The 26,652-nt window shown below is 45.8% G+C and overlaps 1 protein-coding gene across 1 annotated transcript in view; it reads right to left on the bottom strand.

Moving 5' to 3' along the window:
• The window catches only part of LOC143986786 (adhesion G protein-coupled receptor F4-like), a 44,611-nt gene that overhangs the window by 8,275 nt on the left and 9,684 nt on the right, over window positions 1-26,652 (bottom strand). The gene's annotated exons all lie outside the window — the stretch shown is intronic.

Here is a 26,652-nt window from a genome sequence, read left to right as displayed (position 1 = left end):
ACAGAGAAAAAGTATTAAACACATTAAGAAAGGGCAGTGCAAAAAGGCAAGGAAAGCCAAGACACCAGCTGAAATCTATCAGTAATTAGAAAGCAATCCTGCACCTTGTCAGTGCAAATATCAGCCGGTTCAGTCTCAACTTATGGCCTATAAAAAAGTGTCTCATTACCAAGGTGTCACACAAGAAACATCTCATGATGGGTAAAAGCAAAGAGCTCTCTCAAGACATTTGCAACCTTTACGTTGCAAAACATACTGATGCCATTGGTTGCAGAAGGATTTCTAAAAAGAAATTTCCAAATATTCCATTGAGCACTGTTGGGGCCATAATCCAGAAGTGTAAAGAACATAATTTTCTCATTAACCGGCCACAACCAGGTGCTCCTCGTGAGATTTCTGACAGAAGATTAAAAAAATTATCAGAAGAGTTGTCCAAGAGCCAAGGACCACTTGTGGAGAGCTTCAGAAAGACCTGGAATTATCAGGTACAATTGTTTCAAACAAAATGATAAGTAATGCACTAAACCGCCATGGCCTGTAAGCACGCTCACCACACAAGACTCCTTTGGTGAAGAAAAAGCATGTTGAAGCTTGTTTAAGGTTTGTTGCACAACATTTAGACAAAGCCGTGAAATACTGGGAGAATATAGTCTGGTCAAATGAGACCAAAATTGAACTCCATAATGCCACAATACACACCATGTTTGGAGGTCAAATGGCACTGCACCTCACCTCAAAAACACCATACCAACGGTGAAGTTTGGAGGTGGGAACATCATGGTGTGGAGCTGTTTTTCAGCATACAGTACTAGCAAACTTTAGATCATTGAAGGACGAATGAATGGAAAAATGTAACAAGACATTCTTGATAAAAATCTGCTGCCATCTACCAGGATGATGAAGATGAAACAAGGGTGGACATTTCAGCAAGACAATGATCCCAAACACAAAGCCAAGGAAACTCTCAATTGTTTTCAAAGAAAGAAAATAATGCTGCTAGAATGGCCCATCCAATCACCTGACTTGAATCCAATAAAAAATCTATGGAAAAAAATACAGATCAGAGCTCATGGAAGAGGCCCACGGGACCTTCAAGATTTGAAGACTGTGCGCAAGAATGGGACAAAATCACACCTGAGCAATGCATGCAACTAGTTTCTCCATATAGGAGAAGTCTTGAAGCTGTCATTACCATCAAAGGGTTTTGTACCAAGTATTAAATAAATTTCAGTTAGCATGTTCAGTGCTTTTTCCCTGCGTCATTCCATTTTATTACACATACACTATATTACCAAAAGTATTGGGATGCCTGCAGATAATGTGGATAATGACAGAACTCTGGACGGCCGCACTCTAATGCTAAAACGATGCTTTATTCAAATAATATTAGGACACAGCAAATAACATGGAAAAATAAACTGCGCTCAGGTGAGAAAAACACATAAAATAATCTAAAATAAAGGCCGCAGCTCTAAGTGGGATACACACACTCAAATATACTAGAAAAAAATTCAAAAGCTGCACCGTAACCCCTATATACTACCTTCACAAATAATAAAAAAGGAATAAATGTGAATAAATTAATATAGATCACGTTACATACAAAATAAATTAATGAAATAACATAGATTATAATTCATCAACCTAAAAGGAAAGGAGCAAACAAAGTTCATAAAAAAGTCCTCTATCGCAATTCTTTCCAGGACACCACAGTGAGTCCACACGAAAACAGCAAACAGGTGCCCGTCACCGAGAAGTGAGTGCGCTTACCAGATGGAAGCTTAATTAAAGCCTTGTATGTGAATCATCTGTAGGGATGAGCCGAACACCCCCCGGTTCGGTTCGCACCAGAACTTTCGAACGGACCCCGCGTTCGAAACGAACGTTAGAACCCCATTGAAGTCTATGGGACTCGAACGTTCGAAATGGAAAGTGCTAATTTTAACGGCTAATATGCAAGATACTATCCTAAAAAGGGTTTGGGGACCTGACTCCTGCCTCAGGGGACATGGGTCAATGCAAAAAAAGGTTGTAAAAACGGCCGTCTTGGCGGGAGCACTGATTTTAATGACGATTAAAGTGAAAAAAAAAGTGAAATATTCCTTTAAATATGGTGCCTGGGGGGTGTCTGTAGTATGCCTGTGAAGTGCCACGTGTTTCCCGTGTTTAGAACAGTCCCTGCACAAAATGACATTAAACGGAAATAACACCATTTAAAACTGCTTGCGGTTTTAATGTTATATCTGGTTCCTGCAATATGGTTGAAAATCATTCAGAAAAATGGCATGGGTAGCCCTCCCTGCCCATTACCAGCCTATTTGGGTCTTGTACGCATATTAAGGGGAACCCCGTACCCATATTAAAAAAAGGAAATGCGTGTGGCCCCCAGGCCCTATATACTCAGAACAGCAGTATACAGGCGGTGCAAACAAGACAGGGACTGTGTAGGTTTGTTGTGTTAAGTTGAATCTGTTTGTAATTTTCAACTGGTACATTTTTAAAGTGTAGCTCCAGTCAAAAAATACTATTTTTAAGCTTTTTGGAAAACATAGGGAAGGGTTATCACCCCTGTATAATTTGTTTTGTCGTCCATCTTTTTTCATCTCACTTGCTGCTGTCTGATGTTTGTAAGTTGGATGTTAGTAAGTAGGGGCCTGCCCTATATGCTCTGCAGAAATGGCGGAACAAGGTGTTGGTTTTGCCACAACATTGTAAGCCCTGAAAGTGACTCTTGGTGGGCGCTGGAGCTCCCTGCTGTGAACGATTATATCAAGAATTGTAATTACATGCCATTGTTGAACAGTGGTAGAAAAATTGACCTTTGGTGGTTGTGGTGCTGGTGCCACAACACTATAAGTCCTCACCGTTACTCTGGGTGGGCACAGGAAGGGGCCCTCCTGTGAAATATTATATCAAGAATTGTAATTACATGTCCCTGTTAAACAGGGGCAGAAAAATTGGGCCTTAGGCACTGGTGCCATCATACTGCAACCTCTGCCATATACTCTAGTTTTATTGCAGGAATTAGCCCTGCTGCAAAGCATTGCATCAAAAATTGTACTTAAACGCCCCTGTTAAACAGGGGCAGAAAAATTGGGCCTTAGGCACTGGTGCTGGTGCCACCACACTCCAACCTCTGCCATATACTCTAGTTTTATTGCAGGAATTAGCCCTGCTGCAAAGCATTGCATCAAAAATTGTACTTAATGCCCCTGTTAAACCGGGGCAGAAAAATTGGGCCTTAGGCACTGGTGCTGGTGCCACCACACTCCAACCTCTGCCATATACTCTAGTTTTATTGCAGGAATTAGCCCTGCTGCAAAGCATTGCATCAAAAATTGTAATTAAACGCCCCTGTTAAACAGGGGCAGAAAAATTGGGCTGCTGGCATCACCCAGAACCAAAAATGTTCTTCCAACATATCAGCGGAGGAGGAAGAGGATAGACAATCAACATAACAGGACAGTCACTCAGCATCAGCATAGGCAGTCTTGAAGGGATGTGGTATTTCAAAAAAAATTATTCGGTTACATCAGCTTCAGGTGCTTGCTAGCTGTGGGTGATCCAAGACTGATTCATCTTGATGAAGGTCAGTCGATCAACTGATTCGGTGGACAGGCGCACCCTGTGATCGGTAACAAAGCCACCAGCAGCACTGAAGGTGCGTTCCGAAAGAACGCTGGATGCAGGACAGGCCAGTAGCTCAATTGCATACTGTGCAAGCTCTGGCCAGTGATCCATCCTCAAGACCCAGTAAGCCAGAGGATTTTCAGTGGGAAAGGTGTCCAAGTCTGACCTTGCCCCTAGGTATTCCTGCACCATGTAAATTAGACGCTGGCGATGGGTGCTGGAACCAATCATACCTTGGGGCTGCGGACTAAAAAATTGTCTGAAAGCATCAGTCAGACGGCCACCTTCTCCACCGCTCCTTCTGACTGATGCCTCAGCAACACGTTGTCCAGGACCAGGAGTTTGTGACCTCCCAGTCTCTGGGAACGCGTTGCACAGAGCTTTCTGCAAGGCCTCCCGGAGATGTCTCATCCTCTGCTCCCTCTGCGATGGCAAGATAAGGTCGGCAACCTTACCCTTGTACCGTGGATCAAGGAGAGTGGCCAGCCAGTAATGGTCCCTCTCCTTGATCCGAAGAATACGAGGATCCTTCCGCAGGCTTTTCAGGATCAGGGAGGCCATGCAGCGTAGGTTAGCTGAGGCATTCGGTCCGGAGTCCTCTGAGTCACTAAGGACAACATGATCCGCAGCTACCTCCTCCCAGCCACGTACAAGTCCACGTGTTTCTTGGGACTGTAAATCATCCCTATAAGACTGCTGCTGCTGATGCTGATGCTGAGTGCCAGCCTTCACCTCCATGCTGACACAATCATCCTCCTCCTCCTCTTCCTCCTCCTCACCCTCTTCCTGTGTGATGGGTGGCACAGCAGGAACACTGTCTGGATAAAGGGGGCCTTGAGAGGCAAGGAAGTCCTCCTCTTCCTGCCTCTGTTCTGCCTCAAGTGCCCTGTCCATTATTCCACGCAGCGTATGCTCCAAGAGGTGGACAAGAGGTACAGTGTCACTGATGCATGCACTGTCACTGCTCACCATCCTTGTGGCCTCCTCAAACGGTGACAGGACAGTGCATGCATCCCTGATCATGCCCCACTGGCGTGGTGAGAAAAAACCAAGCTCCCCTGACCCTGTCCTGGTGCCGTAGTCGCACAGGTACTCATTGATGGCCCTCTGCTGCGTGTGCAGCCGCTGCAGCATGGCCAATGTTGAGTTCCATCTGGTGGGCATGTCACATATAAGGCGGTTCTTGGGCAGGTTCAACTCCTTTTGGAGCTCAGCCAGCCGAGCACAGGCATTAAATGATCGGCGGAAATGCACACAGACTTTCCTGGCCTGCTTCAGGACATCATGTAAGCCGGGGTACCTGCCCAAGAACCGCTGCATCACCAGGTTAAGGACGTGAGCTACACAGGGCACATGGGTCAGTTGTCCCTGTCGGAGGGCGGAGAGGAGGTTGGTGCCATTGTCGCAAACCACCATTCCTGGCTTAAGCTGGCGTGGCGTCAACCACCTCTCGGCCTGCCCCTGCAGAGCTGACAAAACATCTGCCCCAGTGTGGCTCCTGTCCCCCAAACAAACCAGCGCAAGCACAGCATGGCATCGTTTTGCCTGCGTACTTGCGTAGCCCCTGGAACGCCTACGGAGCACCGCTGGTTCTGAGGACAGAGCACTGGAAGAGGCCATGGAGGAAGAAGAAGAGGAGGGGGTGGAGGAGAGAGGTGTGTCACAACCAATAGTAGCATTTTGGAGGCGTGGTGGCGGAACAACCTCCAACACTACTTCACCTTGTCCTGCATCCTTCCCAGCAGCCAGAAGAGTGACCCAATGGGCCGTGAAAGACAGGTAACGTCCCTGTCCATGCCTGCTGGACCATGAGTCAGCGGTAATATGCACCTTACCGCTGACTGCCCTGTCCAGCGAGGCAAGGACATTGCCTTCCACATGCCGGTAGAGAGCCGGAATCGCCTTCCGTGAGAAAAAGTGGCGTTTGGGGACCTGCCACTGAGGAACCGCACATTGTACAAACTCACGGAAGGGGGCCGAGTCTACCAACTGAAAAGGCAGCAGTTGAAGTGCTAGCAATTTAGCCAAGCTAGCATTCAACCGCTGGGCATGTGGATGGCTGGGAGTAAACTTCTTCCGCCGGTCCAGCAGCTGGGGCAGGGACATTTGCGTGCTATAATCGGATGTGGATGTACCACTAGCAGAGTTCCCGGAAGCACTTGGCTGTGACACACCTAATTCTACACCTTCATTCCTCTCAGAGCAGGTTTCAGAGAGGACTGAAGGTCTAGTGGGGTTGGAGATGCCAGCTGATGAGGAGCAAGGAGAGGTCCGCTTTGTTCTTTGGTGTGGGTCTTTGAGGTACGCTTGCCAACGAGCTGCATGGCAGGTCAACATATGTCTGGTCAAGCATGTGGTGCCCAAGCGGCTGATGTTTTGGCCACGTGAGATACGCTTGAGACATATGTTGCAAATAGCAGCGGTGCGATCTGATGCACTCGTCTCAAAAAAGGCCCACACCAAAGAACTTTTAGAATAACGCGCAGAGGAAGCGCTCTGCGCAGGCGGAGCTCTGCGGTGTGATTCAGTTGGTGTGCTGCCCCTAAGCTGACCCCCGGAGGGCATCCTGCCTCGTTGGACATGTGCCTCCTCCTCCTCCTCCCTCCTTCCAGGCACCCACGTGGAGTCAGTGCCCTCATCATCCCCTCCCTCTTCATCGCTGTAGCAAACCTGGCAGTATGCTGCAGCTTGTGGAACATGACTGCCAGATTGCTGTCCTTCTTGAGCATCCCCTCTCTCTGCGCTCACGCTACTGCCTTCCTCTAGCTGAGTGTCATCATCAGAGCCCACCAAACACTGGGCATCCTCCTGGAGCATGTACCCAACACTGTGCTCAAAGAGTTCAGGAGACTCCTCAGGAGGACGTGGTGGGTCTAGGGAAGGAGTCACTGATGATGACATTGAGAGGAGGGAAGACGATGTGTTGGCCACTGCTTTGCTACTACCCTGAGACTGGGTGAGAGAGGATGAGGAGGATGAAGAGGGCTTGGTCATCCACTCTACCAAGTCGTTGGCATGTTGCAGTTCAACATGTCCAGCTGCAGAAAAGAAGGACAAGCATGTCCCATGGCCACGTGCTGATGACAATGCACCGCGTCCATGACCAGCACTGTTGTCTCTAGACACAGAGCCTGCTTGCCCTCTTTTATCGGCTCGCACCTGTCTGCCTCTCCTTGCTGGCCTTCCAGACATGGTAATGGCCTGAAGGGAGTTGGGTAAAACAGTAGTTGGGTAGTTTATATTGTGCTGGAGGCACACAACACCCACTAACTCCTGCAGATGCCTTTTTTTTTAGAACAGCAGAGATAAAGGGGTATATACAGATGTATACTGTGCTGTGCTGGAAGCACACACAACTTCCAATAACTCCTGCAGATGACAATTGGGCCCAAATAGAGAACAGCTATGTAGGTGGATTATAGCGGTATGTACTGGGTACAGAGCACGCAGACAGCACGCACTATCTCCTGACACTACTGACTGCAAGCTCTATTATTAAAGATGGACCACTAGCTATATAGGTGAGGTGAATATCACGGTGTATACTGCGTTCAGGGCACGCAGACATTAACCAGAAAACAGCAGAGATAAAGGGGTATATACAGATGTATACTGTGCTGTGCTGGAAGCACACACAACTTCCAATAACTCCTGCAGATGACAATTGGGCCCAAATAGAGAACAGCTATGTAGGTGGATTATAGCGGTATGTACTGGGTACAGAGCACGCAGACAGCACGCACTATCTCCTGACACTACTGACTGCAAGCTCTATTATTAAAGATAGATCACTAGCTATATAGGTGAGGTGAATATAGTGGTGTATACTGCGGTCAGGGCACGCAGACAATAACCAGAAAACAGCAGAGTTAAAGGGCTATATACAGATGTATACTGTGCTGTGCTGGAAGCACACACAACTTCCAATAACTCCTGCAGATGACAATTGGGCCCAAATAGAGAACAGCTATGTAGGTGGATTATAGCGGTATGTACTGGGTGCAGAGCACGCAGACAGCACGCACTATCTCCTGACACTACTGACTGCAAGCTCTATTATTAAAGATGGACCACTAGCTATATAGGTGAGGTGAATATCACGGTGTATACTGCGGTCAGGGCACGCAGACAATAACCAGAAAACAGCAGAGTTAAAGGGGTATATACAAATGTATACTGTGCTGTGCTGGAAGCACACACAACTTCCAATAACTCCTGCAGATGACAATTGGGCTCAAATAGAGAACAGCTATGTAGGTGGATTATAGTGGTATGTACTGGGTACAGAGCACGCAGACAGCACGCACTATCTCCTAACACTACTGACTGCAAGCTCTATTATTAAAGATAGATCACTAGCTATATAGGTGAGGTGAATATAGTGGTGTATACTGCGGTCAGGGCACAGACAGTAACCACTACACAAGAGCAAGATAGGAAATCAGCCAAAAACGATTGGTGTGTAACTGTGTTGAAGGTACACAGAACACCCACTGCTTCAGATGCCAACACACTACACGAGGCCGCCTCAAAGGCGGCCTTATATAGTGTGGGGCGTGCACTACACAGCCTGAGCTATGATTAGCCACAGGCAGGACGCCCGTGGCCAATCATGGCTCTCCTCGCTGCTGGCGCTGCGATTGGCCAAGCATGCGGGGTCACAGTGCATGCTTGGCCAATCATGAGCCAGCAATGCACTGCGCCATCACAGTGCATTGTGGGCCACACGAATTTTGCCGCGAACGGCCCAAACGTTCGGAATTCGCCGAACGCCCGAACGACCAATGTTTGAGTCGAACGTTTGTTCGACTCGAACACGAAGCTCATCCCTAATCATCTGTGTCCTTCTCTTTATAGCTTGCGCTCATAGATCAGCTAACCCCAATGAATGGCAGCGTTCACATAAACTTATCCCTCGTTCAGCGATCCCAAATAGTGCTAACAGTGGCTCCAAAGAGAAGAGGAAACCCTCATAGTGTAACACCGCTTGGATAATTTATTTAAAACACGGGAATATTACACTTACATTAACATCCATTCGAATACAGCATCAAAATAAAAAGCGAGAGAGCTCTCTCTCTTTTTTTTGTGCAAAGTCATTAACATGTTCCAATACTCTCCATCTAATTGGCAAATTGTCTTTTCCACATACAAAAATGGGCATGGCCATCTCATAACATAAATGTTGAATGAAGAGGAGGGTATTTTTAGGGACTTTAAGGAAGCCAAGACCTGATAAGGTCACGTATTTCCATCCCTATGGGACTTGTTTTTGGCGCCTTCCCGTCGTATCATTAGCTAGTCATTCCAATCAGTAAGTTCGCACCCTAGTGCGGTCGGGGGTATTATCTTACCCCTGCTTATGGGTTTCATTTTATTACCTTATATCATTCTTCTTTTCGTTTTTTTTTTTTCCTAGATATTTACGTGCATGCTCCTGATGAGTGGCGCATCAGCCACGAAACGCGTAGAGATATTTGTTGCCGTGTGTTTACTTATTCTTACCCTTGTTCAGTCATTATTTGATTCCTACCTCATCTGGCTCAGCAAGGCCATAGGTCCTGCAGATATTATTGTGCAATATTGATTTTATCCAAGCTTGTCCATGTTGAACTATGGAATTTTACAATGATCATATCTGAGATACCATTGTCATTAAATTGCTTAATGTTTATTATTATGTCTATTTATTTACCATTAATACCAGTGGTTTTGTTTCTTAATATCCCTGCTGTCACTATGACTATTGCAGTTACCATGTTATATATTTTATTCGATGATAACAATGTATTATACTGCTATGTGAATAAAATTCCTCTGTTCAACTGGTATTATGTTTTGCTATCATGTGCCTCATATAAAGTCCCACCTTCCTTGTCCCCCCTCTTTTTTGATCATAACATAAATGGTTACCACTGTACTACAATTAATTTTTGAAAGAAAAAGCAGAGGTTATAAGGTCATTTTCAAGATCCGTTGCTGAAACTGCAGCTAATATGACAAAACCTTCACAGTTAATAGAGTGTCTATGGACTATCTCGGTACTTATTAACACAGGTAAATCAAAAAATTAAAAGATAATTTTTAATAATACTCAAAGAAAAAATTATACATAGAATGTACAAAAACAGTTACAGTCAAACAAAACATTGCATTATAAAAACATCCACCACAACTATACAACTGTCAGGTTTCCCTGTAAAGTTTTATGCTGAGGGGTGGTGTGGCAATATTCCTCTACCGGTTTTGCGGTCAAGATCCACTTCTTCAGGAGGGAGATCTATAAAATAGGCAAATAAAGAAAGGGTAGAGAAGAAAAACAACAATATATAGCAAATAAACGGCATGGTTAAACATAGATCATAATTAGGAGATCGGCTCACCAATACAGCCAATAGCGACAGGTCAGCAGGGCCCACCAATTCCCCCAGCGGCGAATGCGTAGACTCTGGCTGTATTACAATTCTTGAGCCGGTCCTATATACTCCCCCGCATTCGCCGCTGGGGGAATTGGTGGGCCCTGCTGACCTGTCGCTATTGGCTGTATTGGTGAGCCGATCTCCTAATTATGATCCATGTTTAACCATGCCGTTTATTTGCTATATATTGTTGTTTTTCTTCTCTACCCTTTCTTTATTTGCCTATTTTATAGATCTCCCTCCTGAAGGAGCGTTTTTTACTGCAAAACCGGTAGAAGAATATTGCCACACCACCCCTCAGCATAAAACTTTACAGGGAAACCGGACAGTTGTTGTATAGTTGTGGTGGATGTTTTTATAATGCAATGTTTTGTTTGACTACAACTGTTTTTGTACATTCTATGTATAATTTTTTCTTTGAGTATTATTAAAAATTATCTTTTAATTTTTTGATTTACCTGTGTTAATAAGTACCGAGATAGTCCATAGACTATTAACTGTGTAGGTTTTGTCATATTAGCTGCAGTTGCAGCAACGGCTCTTGAAAATGACCTTATAACCTCTGGCTTTTCTTTAAAAAATTATTGATGAGGATGAAGGTAATTGTGTATAAGTTTTCTTGAATTTTTTCTGATTATTAAATTCTTTAACAGTGGGAATATAAAAGCATGCCTTACAGCAGGGGTCTCAAACTGGCGGCCCTCCAGCTGTTGCAAAACTACAAATCCCATGAGCCATTGCAAGACTGACAGTTACAAGCATGACTCCCAAAGGCAGAGGCATGATGGGACTTGGAGTTCTGCAACAGATGGAGGGCCACCAGTTTGAGATCCCTGCCTTACAGTGTTCACATCTGTGCCTACCTAAGGGTTTTTCCAGGAGCCATGTGGGAATGACTTATTTTTGGACAGTTCCTAAATGACCATGCACTGGCATGTCTCTCAGATTTCTACCTCTTCTGTATGTGATCATGGGGCTTTTCGGTATGATTTTAGATAGATCTTTGTCATTGTGCAGCACGTCCAAATATTTTTTAACCACTTTCAGACCGGACCATTTTGCTGGTAAATGACCAGAGGTCTTTTTACACTTTGGCACTGCGCTGCTTTAACTGGTAATTGCGCGGTCATGCAATGTTGTACCCAAACAAAATTTGCGTCCTTTTCTTCCCACAAATAGAGCTTTCTTTTGATGGTATTTGATTGCCTCTGCGATTTTTATTTTTTGCGATATAAACGTAAAAAGACCGCAAATTTTGAAAAAAAATGATATTTTCTACTTTTTGTTATTAGAAAAATCCAATAAACTCAATTTTAGTCATACATTTAGGCCAAAATGTATTCAGCCACATGTCTTTGGTAAAAAAAAAGTCAATAATTGTATATTTATTGGTTTGCGCAAAAGTTGTCACATCTACAAACTAAGGTACGTTTTCTGGAATTTACGCAGCTTTTAGTTTACGACTGCCTATCTCATTTCTTGAGGTGCTAAAATGGCAGGGCAGTACAAAACCCCCCCAAATGACCCCATTTTGGAAAGTAGACCCCCTAAGGAAATTGATAAGAGGCATGTTGAGCCCATTGAATATTTTATTTTTTTGCCTCAAGCGATTGAATAATGACAAAAAAAAAATTTTTTTTTTTTTTTTACACAAAGTTGTCACTAAATGATATATTGCTCACACATGCTATGGGCGTATGTGAAATGACACCCCAAAATAAATTCTGCTGCTTCTCCTGAGTACGGGGATACCACATATGTGGGACTTTTTGGGAGCCTAGCCGCGTACGGGGCCCCGAAAACCAAGCACCGCCTTCAGGCTTTCTAAGGGCGTAAATTTTTGAGTTCACTTCTCACTACCTATTACAGTTTTGAAGGCCATAAAATGCCAAGATGGCACAAAACCCCCACAAATGACCCCATTTTAGAAAGTAGACACCCCAAGCTATTTGCTGAGAGGCATGTTGAGTCCATGGAATATTTTATATTTTGCCACAAGTTGCGGGAAAATTACAAACTTTTTTTTTTTTTTTTTTTTTTTACACAAAGTTGTCACTAAATGATATATTGCTCACACATGCTATGGGCGTATGTGAAATGACACCCCAAAATAAATTCTGCTGCTTCTCCTGAGTACGGGGATACCACATATGTGGGAGTTTTTGGGAGCCTAGCCGCGTACGGGGCCCCCCGAAAACCAAGCACCGCCTTCAGGCTTTCTAAGGGCGTAAATTTTTGAGTTCACTTCTCACTACCTATTACAGTTTTGAAGGCCATAAAATGCCAAGATGGCACAAAACCCCCACAAATGACCCCATTTTAGAAAGTAGACACCCCAAGCTATTTGCTGAGAGGCATGTTGAGTCCATGGAATATTTTATATTTTGCCACAAGTTGCGGGAAAATTACAAACTTTTTTTTTTTTTTTTTTTTTTTTCACAAAGTTGTCACTAAATGATATATTGCTCACACATGCCATGGGCATATGTGAAATGACACCCCAAAATAAATTCTGCTGCTTCTCCTGAGTACGGGGATACCACATATGTGGGACTTTTTGGGAGCCTAGCCGCGTACGGGGCCCCGAAAACCAAGCACCGCCTTCAGGCTTTCTAAGGGCGTAAATTTTTGAGTTCACTTCTCACTACCTATTACAGTTTTGAAGGCCATAAAATGCCAAGATGGCACAAAACCCCCACAAATGACCCCATTTTAGAAAGTAGACACCCCAAGCTATTTGCTGAGAGGCATGTTGAGTCCATGCAATATTTTATATTTTGCCACAAGTTGCGGGAAAATTACAAACTTTTTTTTTTTTTTTTTATTCACAAAGTTGTCACTAAATGATATATTGCTCACGCATGCCATGGGCATATGTGAAATGACACCCCAAAATAAATTCTGCTGCTTCTCCTGAGTACGGGGATACCACATATGTGGGACTTTTTGGGAGCCTAGCCGCGTACGGGGCCCCGAAAACCAAGCACCGCCTTCAGGCTTTCTAAGGGCGTTACAGTTTTGAAGGCCATAAAATGCCAAGATGGCACAAACCCCCCCCAAATGACCCCATTTTGGAAAGTAGACACCCCTAAATTTAGGGGTACACTAGTGAGACTAGGTAATAAATGGCGGGTGCCCTGAAACTATAAAAAAATAACTAACCAACCAGCGTCACCTGTAACAGTTATATGGTGATCACTGGTGAAAGGGTTAACTAGGGGGCAATCAGGGGGCTTTATGCGGTAGTATATGGGGGTCCCTGGCGCTATAAAAAGCTGCGGCGAACCTAAATACCTACCTGCCTAACTAGCGTCACCTGTGACACTAATACAGCGATCAGAAAAACGATCGCTTATTAGGCTGGGGTCACACTGGAGCGATGCGGGAATGCCACGAATGCGCGGCGGGTTCCCGCATCGCATGCCTCCCGGCGGCAGTTCACACTGCCCTATGCGAACTGCTGGGAGTGTCAGTGAAATGTTACTGACACCCCCAGATCAGTTCGCATATCGCAGTGCGATCTGCAAACTCGGATCGCATGGTGTGAACACCCATGCGATCCGATTCTGCTGCGGGCCAAAAAAGGGTCCCGTGCGAATTTGAGGCGGGTGCGGCGGGTGTGGCGGGTGCGGCGAATGGCTGAACTCGAATCGCACAGAGATCGGATGTGATTTGCACTGCAGTGCGGTGCGAATCACATCCGTTCTCAAACCGCTGCAATGTGAACCCAGCCTTAGTGACGGGGGGTGATCACGGGGTTAAACCTTTATTGGGGGGGTTAGGGGGGTACCTTAGAACTAAAGGGGGCTAACCCTAACTGCCCTAACAGTTATTAGTCACAAATGACACCCGCCGGGTGATCAGGGGGTTAAACCTTTATTAGGTAATAAATGGCGGGTGCCCTGAAACTATAAAAAAATAACTAACCAACCAGCGTCACCTGTAACAGTTATATGGTGATCACAGGTGAAAGGGTTAACTAGGGGGCAATCAGGGGGCTTTATGCGGTAGTATATGGGGGTCCCTGGCGCTATAAAAAGCTGCGGCGAACCTAAATACCTACCTGCCTAACTAGCGTCACCTGTGACACTAATACGGCGATCAGAAAAATGATCGCTTATTAGGCTGGGTTCACACTGGAGCGATGCGGAAACGCCGCGAATCCGCGGCGGGTTCCCGCATCGCATGCCTCCCGGCGGCAGTTCACACTGCCCTATGCGAACTGCTGGGAGTGTCAGTGAAATGTTACTGACACCCCCAGATCAGTTCGCATATCGCAGTGCGATCTGCAAACTCGGATCGCATGGTGTGAACACCCATGCGATCCGATTCTGCTGCGGGCCAAAAAAAGGGTCCCGTGCGAATTTGCGGCGGGTGTGGCGGGTGCGGCGAATGGCTGAACTCGAATCGCACAGAGATCGGATGTGATTTGCACTGCAGTGCGGTGCGAATCACATTCGTTCTCATAAACCGCTGCAATGTGAACCCAGCCTTAGTGACACTGGCGACGGGGGGTGATCACGGGGTTAAACCTTTATTGGGGGGGTTAGGGGGGCACATTAGAACTAAAGGGGGCTAACTCTAACTGCCCTAACAGTTATTACAGTCACAAATGACACCAATGCAAAAAAAAAAAAAAATGACATTGGTGTCACTGTGACTGGGGGGCAGGGGTAATTGGGGGGGTGATCGGGGGGTAAAGGGGGGGTGTGAGTGTGCCTGGCATGTTCTACTGTGTGTGTAGAGTGTTGGTGCAACTCACCGATCCGCTCTCCTCCGTGTCGGAACGAAAAATACCGACACGGAGGAGAGAATACATCACTTCCTCTCCTGTGTTTACATTACAGGAGAGGAAGTGATGTCACGGGGGATTTCCATTCGTCGAGAGCGATCGCGAGGGGGTGGCCATGAATGAATGGCCGCCCCCTCATCCCGGATCGCTCTCGAAGGAATGCCGACCGCCGCAGGCACCGGGGGGGGGCCCGATCGGGCCCCCCACCCGCGGGCAGGCAGGGACTTATATATACGCCCATATGCCTGCCCGTGCCATTCTGCCGACGTATATCGTCGTGCGGCGGTCGGCAAGTGGTTAATGATAAAAAAAATTTAACCGGATTAATGTGAGTATGTCCCTATAATACGCATGCCTGCATTATCATCTGTCTTGGCCTGTTTTTGTCCAATGAAAGTATCCCTTGGCACAGTGCTCACCTTTTCATAAGACTTTCTTAAGTCATTGAGATTATAACCTCATCTACTGAACCTCTCAGCCATTTTGAAAGGCTGCATCAGTAGAGCAGTTTCTCTTAGCTCTCATGAATTGCCCAGTGGGAATGCCTTTTTTAAGGGATGTAGGGTTTTGGCTCTCCCAATTATTGGTGGAGGTAGGTTTCCGGGAGATAGTTGTATTAATAGCATCATCGGCATCTCTCCCAATCTTAAAATTCAGGAAATTGATGCTGTCATGGTTAATCTCACTGGTGAAAAACATACCAATATCATTGTTATTTAGACGTGCTACAAATTCCTCAAATCTCAAATTTGGCCCTGCCAATTGTGGATATGGTGTTATATGGGGGTGTCCATCAGTGATTATTTGTGTCCACATGAATGAGTGTACCCGTATTACATATATGAGAGATAGATAATTTCATAGGGCAGAAGGCAGATGGCCCACATCTTTAGTAAGACAATATTCACTTGTATACTTTCTCTTTTTCTGTTCTCCTCATTTTTATGTGGCCAATAGATGGGAGGAGGGCCAGATATACTCCCATCTCTTCATACCAGTTGGTGTTGGTGAGTAGACTTTGAATTTAAATATCCTCTACACAGCCTGGAGCATTTATATTTATTGTAGGAGGAGATTTCAACCCTCATATTGTCTATATGTACAGTAGCTTATAAAAGTGAGTACACCCTTCACATTTTTGTAAATTTTTTATTATGCCTTTTCATGTGACAAAACAAAAAATTGACACTTTGCTACAATGTAAAGTAGTGAGTGTACAGCTTGTATAACAGTGTACATTTGCTGTCCCCTCAAAATAACTCAATACACAGCCATTAATGTCTAAACTGCTGGCAACAAAAGTGAGTACACCCCTAAGTGAAAATGTCTAAATTAGCCATTTTCCTTCCACGGTGTCATGTGACTCGTTAGTGTTAAAAGGTCTCAGGTGTGAATGGGGAGAAGGTGTGTTAAATTTGATGTTATTGCTCTCACTCTCTCATACTGGTCACTGGAAGTTCAACATGGCACTTCATGGCAAAGAACTCTCTGAGGATCTGAACAAAAAAATTGTTGCTCTACATAAAGATGACCTAGGCCAGTGATAGCGAACCTTGGCACTCCAGATGTTTTGGAACTACATTTCCCATGATGCTCAACTGCACTGCAGAGTGCATGAGCATTATGGGAAATGTAGTTCCAAAACATCTGGGGTGCCAAGGTTCGCCATCACTGACCTAGGCTATAAGAAGATTGCCAAGACCCTGAAACTGAGCTGCAGCAGGATAGCCAAGACCATACAGTGGTTTAACAGGACAGGTTTCAATTAAAACAGGCCTCGTCATGGTCCACCAAAGAAGCTGAGTGCACGTATTCAGCGTCATATACAGAGGCTGTCTTTGGGAAATAGATGTATGAGTGCTGCCAGCATTGGTTGAAGGGGGGGGGGGGGGGGTCAGCCTGTCAGTGCTCAGACCATATGCTGCACACTGCATCAAATTGGTCTGCATGGCTGTCATCCCAGAAGGAGGCCTCTTCTAAATATGATGCACAACAAAGCCCGTAAACAGTTTGCTAAAGACAAACAGACTAAGGACATGGATTACTAGAACCATGTCCTGTGGTCTGATGAGACCAAGATAAACGTATTTGGTTCAGATGGTGTCAAGCGTGTGTGGTGGCAACCAGGTGAGGAGTACAAAGACAAGTTTGTTTTGCCTACAGTCAAGCATGGTGGTGGGAGTGTCATGGTCTGGGGCTGCATGAGTGCTGCTGGCACAGGGGAGCTACAGTTCATTGAGGGAACCATGGATGTCAACAAGTACTGTGACATACTGAAGCAGAGCATTATCCCCTCCCTTCGGAGACTGGGCCGCAGGGCAGTATTCCAACATGATAACGACCCCAAACACACCTCCTAAAGAAGCTGAGGGTAAAGGTGATGGACTGGCCAAGCATGTCTTCAGAGCTAAAGCCTATTGAGCATCTGTGGGGCATCCTCAAACAGAAGGTGGAGGAGCTCAAGATCTCTAATATCTACCAGCTCTGTGATGTCGCCATGGAGGAGTGGAAGAGGACTCCAGTGGCAACCTGTGAAGCTCTGCTGAACTCCATGTCCAAGAGGGTTAAGGCAGTGCTGGAAAATAATGGTGGCCACACAAAATATTGACACTTTGGGCCCAATATGGACATTTTTACTTTTAGGGGTGTACTCACTTTTGTTGCCAGCAGTTTAGACATTAATGGCTGTGTGTTGAGTTATTTTGAGGGGACAGCAAATTTACACTGTTATACAAACTGTACACTCACTACTTTACATTGTAGCAAAGTGTCATTCCTTCAGTGTTGCCACATGAAAACCGTCCCTTGGTCCTCGGATGCTGCCGCCGCCATCTTCGGTAAGGGAATCAAGAAATGAAGCAACGCAATCTGAATGGTCCCTGCTGTCTGTAGGACCCATGTATGTCCCAGCAGACAGCACCGTGGGACGGGAAGAGGCGTAGACTCGAGGTGCGGGAGTCTATGCCCGGAAGTGGGTGCAAATACCTGTCTTAGACAAGTATCTGCACCCCCCTCCCCCCTGAAAGGTGCCAAATGTGGCACCATAGGGGGAAGGGTTCCAAAAATCAGAGATTCAATTTTTGTGTGAACCTCCGCTTTTATATTACCACATAGTGATAAAACGATGATTCATATATAATGGCATTGACCTCATCCTATAGGTATACCTGTTATGGTCATTTACATACCTTTTATGATTTTCAATAAAGGTTAGGTTTTAGTTAAGTGGCCATTTGGTGCATAGGGAAACGCACCCTCATCTAGTTTATTTTTGCCACAGTTAAGTGTGATCAATATCAGAGGTTTATATATATATATATATATATATATATATATTGTGAGGGGGTTCGCTCGGTAGCGGGTGTGTGTGACCCCCCTGGATGGGTTCACAACACAAAGTCAGGCACAGCAGACAGCGTTGTAGGTGCAAAAAACAAAAGATCTGGTTTATTTAGGCTACATGCAGTGATACATATAACAGCCAAACAAAATAAAACAAGAAAATAAATCCTGGTCAGCTTGACCTCTAACTACACACGTAGACTCCCTGTCTAACAACTGGGTGCAGCCTTGTGCTGCCCCAGTCCCTGTCCCTATTGTAGGGGTTTGCCACACAGGCGTTAACTCACCGCACAGAACAGATCTCAGACTCCCCAGTCTATACACACAAAACTGGTTCCAGGATGGAGCATCTCCCTATGCATGCTGGTTTTTTTTTGTAGAGGTCTTAATGAGCCCACTTACTACAGCTGGGCTCATTAACTCTTCCCCTCTAATTGTAAAAGTCTGCATAAAGCCTGAATCTAGGACACACATATTTCCCATCCTGAATACAACCAGGTGATTTTACCTGCGTGCTGCCACATACCCCCCCCTCTTGTTTCAACCTTGGGGTTGTAACACAAGCAGCCAGACACGCATGTATCCGAGACAAAGCATCCACATTCCCCATTTTAACACCAGGGCGATGCTTAACTGTAAAGTTAAATTCCTGTAGGGCCAGGAACCACCTATTTACCCTTCTATTGGTCTCCTTGTTTTGAGCCATCCACTTTAAAGGAGCGTGATCAGTCACCAGGTCAAAGTGCCTACCTAGCAGATAGTACCGAAGGGAATCTAGAGCCCACTTCACTGCTAAACATTCCTTCTCAATCGTGGAGTAATTTACCTCATGGGACTTTAACTTCCTGCTGAGGTAAATGACTGGGTGCTCTTCCTCGTTCCAGACCTGGGATAACACTGCTCCTAACCCAACATCTGATGCATCAGTTTGTACAACAAAGTCCTTAGAGAAGTCTGGTGAGTACAACACTGGCTGGCTACATAAGGCTGTTTTTAAGGACTGAAATGCTTCCTCAGCCTCTGGGGACCATTTAACCATAACCGACTCTTTCCCTTTTGTCAGGTTGGTGAGGGGCACAGCCTGAGAAGCAAAATGGGGAATGAATCGTCGATAATAGCCAGCGATTCCCAGAAAGGCTCGTACCTGTTTCTTGCTGTTGGGACGTGGCCAACTCTGTATGGCCTCGACTTTATTGACTTGGGGTTTTATCACCCCCCTCCCAATAGTGTACCCAAGATATTTGGCCTCCTCCTGTCCAATGGTACACTTCTTTGGATTGGCCGTAAACCCAGCTTCCCGGATAGAGTCTAGGACTGCTTGTACTTTTGGCAAATGTGAGACCCAGTCTGTGCTATGGATAATCACATCATCCAGGTAAGCTGCAGCATATTTATGATGGGGCCTCAGAATCTTATCCATTTTCCGCTGGAATGTTGCCGGTGCATTCTGTAACCCAAACGGCATTCTCTTATATTGGAATGCCCCATCTGGGGTTACAAACGCAGTTTTCTCCTTGGCCGACTCGGCCAGGGGAATTTGCCAATACCCTTTGGTGAGATCAAGAGTTGTCATATATCGGGCTGTTCCCAGCCGGTCAACCATCTCATCTATACGTGGCATGGGGTAGGTGTCAAATTTTGTAACTTTATTTAATTGTCTAAAATCGTTACAAAACCGCCAGCTCCCATCAGGTTTGGGCACTAGTACAATAGGACTGGACCAGTCACTCTGGGACTCTTCTATCACACCCAATTCCAGCATCCTTTGAACCTCCCCACGTATTGCCTCCCGTCGGGCCTCTGGTATTCTATAAGGTTTTAGTTTTACCCTTTCTCCTGGCGGGGTGATAATGTCATGCTCTACGCCAGATGTTTGTCCTGGAAGCTCAGAGAAAATCTCTTTGTTACGAAGTACAAACTCTTTAACCTCCTGTTGTTGGGGTTTCGATAAGGTGTCTGCTATTCCAACCTCAGGAACTAAGCAATCAGGCTGTACTTGTGACAAAGTCTCTGCGACTAGGGATTCCCTATCCCTCCAGGCTTTCAGCAGATTGACGTGATAGATCTGCTCCGGCTTTCGCCTTCCTGGCTGTCTAACCCTGTAGTTCACCTCACTAATTTTTTCAATTACTTCATATGGACCTTGCCATTTGGCCAGAAATTTGCTTTCAACCGTAGGGACTAGCACCAAGACCCTATCCCCCGGAGAAAAAGTACATGTCTTGGCCCCACAGTTGTACACTCTCTGCTGTGCTAACTGCGCTTGGGTTAAATGTTCCTTTACAATTGGCATTACCTGTGCAATTCTATCTTGCATCAGGGCGACATGCTCAATCACACTCCTGTGAGGAGAACTCTCATTTTCCCAAGTTTCCTTGGCGATATCCAGCAGCCCTCTTGGGTGTCTCCCATAGAGCAACTCGAAGGGTGAGAAACCCGTAGAGGATTGGGGTACCTCCCTAATGGCAAACATCAGATAGGGTATTAGACAATCCCAATTCTTTCCATCTCTATCCACCACCTTCTTTAACATTTGTTTTAGGGTTTTGTTGAATCTTTCAACCAACCCATCTGTTTGGGGGTGATACACAGATGTACGCAATTGCTTCACTTTGTACAACTTGCATAATTCTTTCATAACCCGGGACATAAAGGGTGTACCTTGGTCCGTAAGCAGTTCCTTACAAATACCCACGCGGCTAAAAACAAGGGATAGCTCTTTGGCTATGGTTTTGGCCGAGGTATTTCGGAGAGGAATTGCTTCCGGATAACGGGTGGCATAGTCCAATATAACCAAAATGTACTGATGCCCCCTAGCAGACTTCATTATCGGACCTACCAAATCCATTGCGATCCTCTCAAAGGGGACCTCAATGATAGGAAGAGGTACCAGTGGGTTACGGAAATGTGGCATAGGTGCCGACTTCTGACACACAGGGCAGGAGGAACAATACTTTTCTATTTCCTTCATGACCCCAGGCCAATAGAATCTCTGCAATACCCTCTCTCTGGTTTTCTCTGTCCCCAGATGACCTCCCAGAATGTGTCCATGAGCCAATTCTAACACCAACTTCCTGTAAGGTTTGGGCACTACAAGTTGCTCAATGGTTTCTTCTGCCCTTTGAGCCACTCGATATAGCAGGTCCCTTTCCATAGTGAAGTAAGGATAAGGGCAAGTCTTATCTGGGTTCACTAACTCGCCATCTATTTTCACCACATTTTCCCGTGCCTTTATTAGGGTGGGGTCTTTTAACTGTTCTGTGGCAAAATTTTCCCTGTGAACCTCAAGATCCGAAAACTCCACAGACGGCATGTTTTCATCTGAGGATGTTGGCTCCTCCCCAGTTTCTCGAGTTTCCCCCGCCAATACCGACAAGGGAAATTCAGGAGAGTCCTCACCACTCCCAGAGGAATTCTGGTCATCTTCCTGGTTTATAGGGGCACCAATGGGGGCCTCAGGACAATCCCAAAGTTCCCAGAATTTTGGAAAATCCCTTCCCACAATAGCATCATGTGGTAACTGAGACACTAACCCCACCTGATGAGAGAGGTTACCTTTGGGGGTCTCAAAAAACACTGAAGTTACAGGATACTCTCGGGTGTCCCCATGCACACAAATAACAGCCACCCTGTTCTTCCCAGAGACCTCTGTAGTAACTAATTCAGCTTTTATCAATGTTACCAGGCTACCTGAATCTAGCAACACATCAACATGTCTACCATTAATACACATTTTACATAAATGTTTCTTAGGTCCCCGAATGGCAGTGCATGCAACTGTCGCAAACTGACTGACGTCTCTCCCTTATAAAGTCACATTGCATAGGCTCATCCACAACTGGGCAATTGGCTGCAATATGTCCCTCTTGCCGGCAGCGGTAGCAAATAATTTTTTTCGCTGCCTCTTGCAGCATGGGCTTCCTGGGCTGCTCCCGCCAGACCTTAGGTAGAACTCCCACCCTCTCACTCTCTCCACCCTCACCCCTTGGAGTCATCTTACCCGCCACTGGGGATGATCTGGTCTTAGGGGAGAAAGTCCGTGAGTCCCTGGAAGAGGTGGTCAAGTTCTCTGTAGCCAAGTACCTCTCAACCAGATCCACAAGTTTATCTGCATTTTCTGGGTCTCCATGGCTTACCCATTTTTGGATGGCAGTAGGAAGAGCTCTCAGGAAACGATCCATAACCACACGTTCCACAATGTTTGGTGCGGTCAAAATCTCTGGCTGCAGCCACTTCCTGCTCAGGTGAATGAGATCATACATTTGAGACCTGGGAGGTTTTCCAACCTGAAAAGTCCAGTTATGCACACGCTGAGCCCGGACTGCCAGGGTGACACCCAGCCGTGCCAATATTTCTGCTTTTAGCACCACATAGTCTTTTGCTTGGTCAGGCTCTAGGTCATAATAAGCTTTCTGCGATTCCCCAGTTAACAGAGGGGCCACCAGTCCAGCCCATTGCTCCTTAGGCCACTTTTCCCTTTCAGCAGTCCTTTCAAATGTGGTCAAAAACACCTCCGGATCATCCTCTCCAGTCATTTTTGTCAGTAAACGGCTCACACCAAAGGTTGCGGTATTATTGTACCCACTTGCTTCATTGGTCTGCGGACGTTGCTGTATCAATGTCTCTATTTGCTGTTGAAAATTCTGCTCTTGCTTCTGCAACAGGTCTATGAAGCGGGCTTCAGATCGCTGCTGGGCTTGTTGCTGAGCTTCCAAACTCTGCTGCAAAGTTGCATTTGTCTGCTGCTGATTTGCATTTGCCTGCTGCTGGGCTTCCAAACTCTGCTGCTGATTTACATTTGCCTGCTGCTGGGCTTGTTGTTGAGCTGCAAGGCTCTTTTGTAAAGCTGCATTTGTTTGCTGCTGGTTTGCATTTGCTAGAGCCAGCTGTCTCAGTATCTCCTCCATGCTGGCCTTAACAACAAAAAAAAAAAAAAACTGCCAAAATTCTCCACCAACTGTGAGGGGGTTCGCTCGGTAGCGGGTGTGTGTGACCCCCTGGATGGGTTCACAACACAAAGTCAGGCACAGCAGACAGCGTTGTAGGTGCAAAAAACAAAAGATCCGGTTTATTTAGGCTACATGCAGTGATACATATAACAGCCAAACAAAATAAAACAAGAAAATAAATCCTGGTCAGCTTGACCTCTAACTACACACGTAGACTCCCTGTCTAACAACTGGGTGCAGCCTTGTGCTGCCCCAGTCCCTGCCCCTATTGTAGGGGTTTGCCACACAGGCGTTAACTCACCGCACAGAACAGATCTCAGACTCCCCAGTCTATACACACAAAACTGGTTCCAGGATGGAGCATCTCCCTATGCATGCTGGGGTTTTTTTGTAGAGGTCTTAATGAGCCCACTTACTACAGCTGGGCTCATTAACTCTTCCCCTCTAATTGTAAAAGTCTGCATAAAGCCTGAATCTAGGACACACATATTTCCCATCCTGAATACAACCAGGTGATTTTACCTGCGTGCTGCCACAATATATATATATATATATATATATATATATATATATATATATATATATATATATATATATATATATATTTCTCTGTCAACACACTCTGATATCCCCCCTGAAACCACTAGCTCACTCACTTGTTTCATAATGCGAATTTCCCCCAGGGCTAAATATACAAGCATTCAGATGGTGGACTGATAAAGGCCTTTATCGCATATGCCACTTTCTTACTCCAGCAGGTGCCCTTTCCCTGTCCCACTGCAGGAAAAAAATAGAAACGCCTGACACGGAAATTTTCAGATTCTCCCAAATATCCCACTATTTACCACCTCAATACCAGGCCCTTAAACACCTTCCTGCCCAGACCAATCTTGAGCTTTCAGCTCTGTCGCAAATTGAATGACAATTGCACGGTCATGCTATACTGTACCCAAATGAAATTTTTGTCATTTTTTTCCCCATAAATAGAGATTTCTTTTGGTGGTATTTGATCACCTCTGCGATTTTTATTTTTTGCTAAACAAATAAAAAAAGAACGAAAATTTTGAAAAAAATATTTTTTTTTGTTTTTGTTTCAGTTTCAAAACTTTGTAAATAAGTATGTTTTCTCCTTCACTGATGGGCGCTGATGGGGCTGTACTAACGGGCACTGAAGAGGTGGCACCAATGAAGTGGCACGGATGAGGTGGCATTGATGGGCACTGATATGTGGGACTGATAGGTGGCACTGATAGGTGGCACTGATGGGCAACATGAATGGACACTGATAGGTGGCACAAATTGGCACTGAAAGCTGCCACGGATTGGCATGGATAGGCGGCACAGATGGGCATGGATAGGCAGCATATATGGGCATGGATAGGCAGCACAGATGGGGATGGATGGGCACTGATAGTTGGCATGGATGGGCACTGATACGTGGCACGGATAGGCACTGATAGGTGGCACGGATGGACACTGATAGGCGGCATTGTATTGTTTTGTACTGATGGATGCTAATCAGTGCCAAACAATAATTCATGCCAATCAGTGATGCCAATTGTGGGCACTGATTGGCATCCATTGTGGGCACTGAATCCCTGGTGGTCTAGGGTGGCATACCTGGTGCTGGGCATCCCTGGTGGTCTGGTGGCATCCCTGGTGGTACAGTGTGGGCATCCTCAGGGGGGGCTGCGCTGATAATCGATCAGCACAGAACCTCCTGTCAGAGGAGCAGCCGATCGGCTCTCCTCTACTCGCTTCTGACAGTAGCGAGTGAAGAAAAGCCGATCAACGGCTCTTCCTATTTACACTTTGATCAGCCGTGATTGGACATGGCTGATCACATGGTAAAGAGTCTCTGTCTTTACCAAGATCGTAGTTGCGGGGTGTCAAACTGACACCCTGCAACAACGATCACTGAGATGCACGCCCCCGGGGGCGCGTAGCGGCTCAAGATCCTGAGGACGTCATATGACGCCCAATCAGGATTTTGAAACCACTTTGCAGCCGTCATTTGCCTATAGGGCGGGCGGCAATTGTTTAAAGTCCATCTGGACCAATAAGACAGAACCTCCCACAATTACCCCCTATGAGCACTGGTGCTCCAATACTACTGACCAGAAATGAGGTATCTCCTTGATTTATACAGCCCTCCTGATGAACGTGGAAAAGCCAACTTATGCTCGGGCCTGGGAAGAGGACACGGACAAAACATGGTCCACATTGGAATGGTTTTGGAATTCTTCACGATCTTTCAAAGGTATCTGTAATATATCACTTATTGAAGCTAGTCTAATGGTATTATACAGTTGGTATTATGTTCCCTCTAGGCTGGCTTTAATTTATCCAGGAACTTCACCCTTACGCTTCAGAGGATGTGAGCTAGAGAGCTCCATGCTTCATATATGGTGGACCTGTCCCCATATCAGATCCTTCTGGTGCACCATCAGCTCCTTAATAAACACAACGCTTAGTCCTGACCCCAGCATTGCTCTATTCAATCACTACATCCCCAAAATTACTAAGCACCAACAGGACTAACACTAACAGGACTAAGCACCAACAGGGCTAGATCGTCCCGAGAAGAGAGTGAAAGAAGCATGTGAAAGGAAAGAAGTAGAGTACAGGATAGAATCAGAGAGGAGAGGAGGGGTTGTTCCTGGATCTGATCTCCATTCCAGGTAGTAGAGGTATGTTACAAAATTATGCCCAGGGTTCTCATGTGACATAAAATCTCTCAGTCTTGTCATTTAATTTTGCTACTATTTGCTCTTGGGGCATAATCCAGGAGACTTTTTCTCTTGTAGCACTGGAATGAAACTGTAGGCTTCTTCCAGGCCTTAGCTATCGTGGCTAAAACCACGATAGCTAAGGCCTGGAAGAAGCCTACAGTTTCATTCCAGTGCTACAAGAGAAAAAGTCTCCTGGATTATGCCCCAAGAGCAAATAGTAGCAAAATTAAATGGCAAGACTGAGAGATTTTATGTCACATGAGAACCCTGGGCATAATTTTGTAACATACCTCTACTACCTGGAATGGAGATCAGATCCAGGAACAACCCCTCCTCTCCTCTCTGATTCTATCCTGTACTCTACTTCTTTCCTTTCACATGCTTCTTTCACTCTCTTCTCGGGACGATCTAGCCCCCCCTTTACTACACGTACAGTAAGATCTGGAGTTGCCTTCACAGGGGTTATTTCAGCTGTTCGGGGTCGGGCTGTCAGGGGGTTCTAGTTTTCATTATTAATCAGATGATACTTCATCGACCTAGCTTTTATCCTGGAAACAGGGGGCTACACTTGTATGGCATATCATTCAGCCAAAGGCGACCCCGGTGGGGGTGTTGGGCATGGGCTCTGTGGGGGCTCTGAGCTTGTCCACAGATAAATCCCAATGGGGTGGTGAGCTTTGAGCCTCTCGGCTGTCATGCGGACACCTCTGGGGTTAATTTTTTTGCCCACCTTGCTGTTCCACTCTTTGGGTCTCACCCAGTGGCGTAACTAGAACCTTCAGGGCCCC

Source organism: Lithobates pipiens, unplaced genomic scaffold (assembly GCF_037356315.1).
Source record: "Lithobates pipiens isolate NorthernLeopardFrog02 unplaced genomic scaffold, aLitPip1_a1.2 Scaffold_18, whole genome shotgun sequence".
Taxonomy (NCBI): domain Eukaryota; kingdom Metazoa; phylum Chordata; class Amphibia; order Anura; family Ranidae; genus Lithobates; species Lithobates pipiens.
Note: the sequence above shows the minus strand (reverse complement) of the source record. Positions and strands in the feature narration are given on the sequence as shown.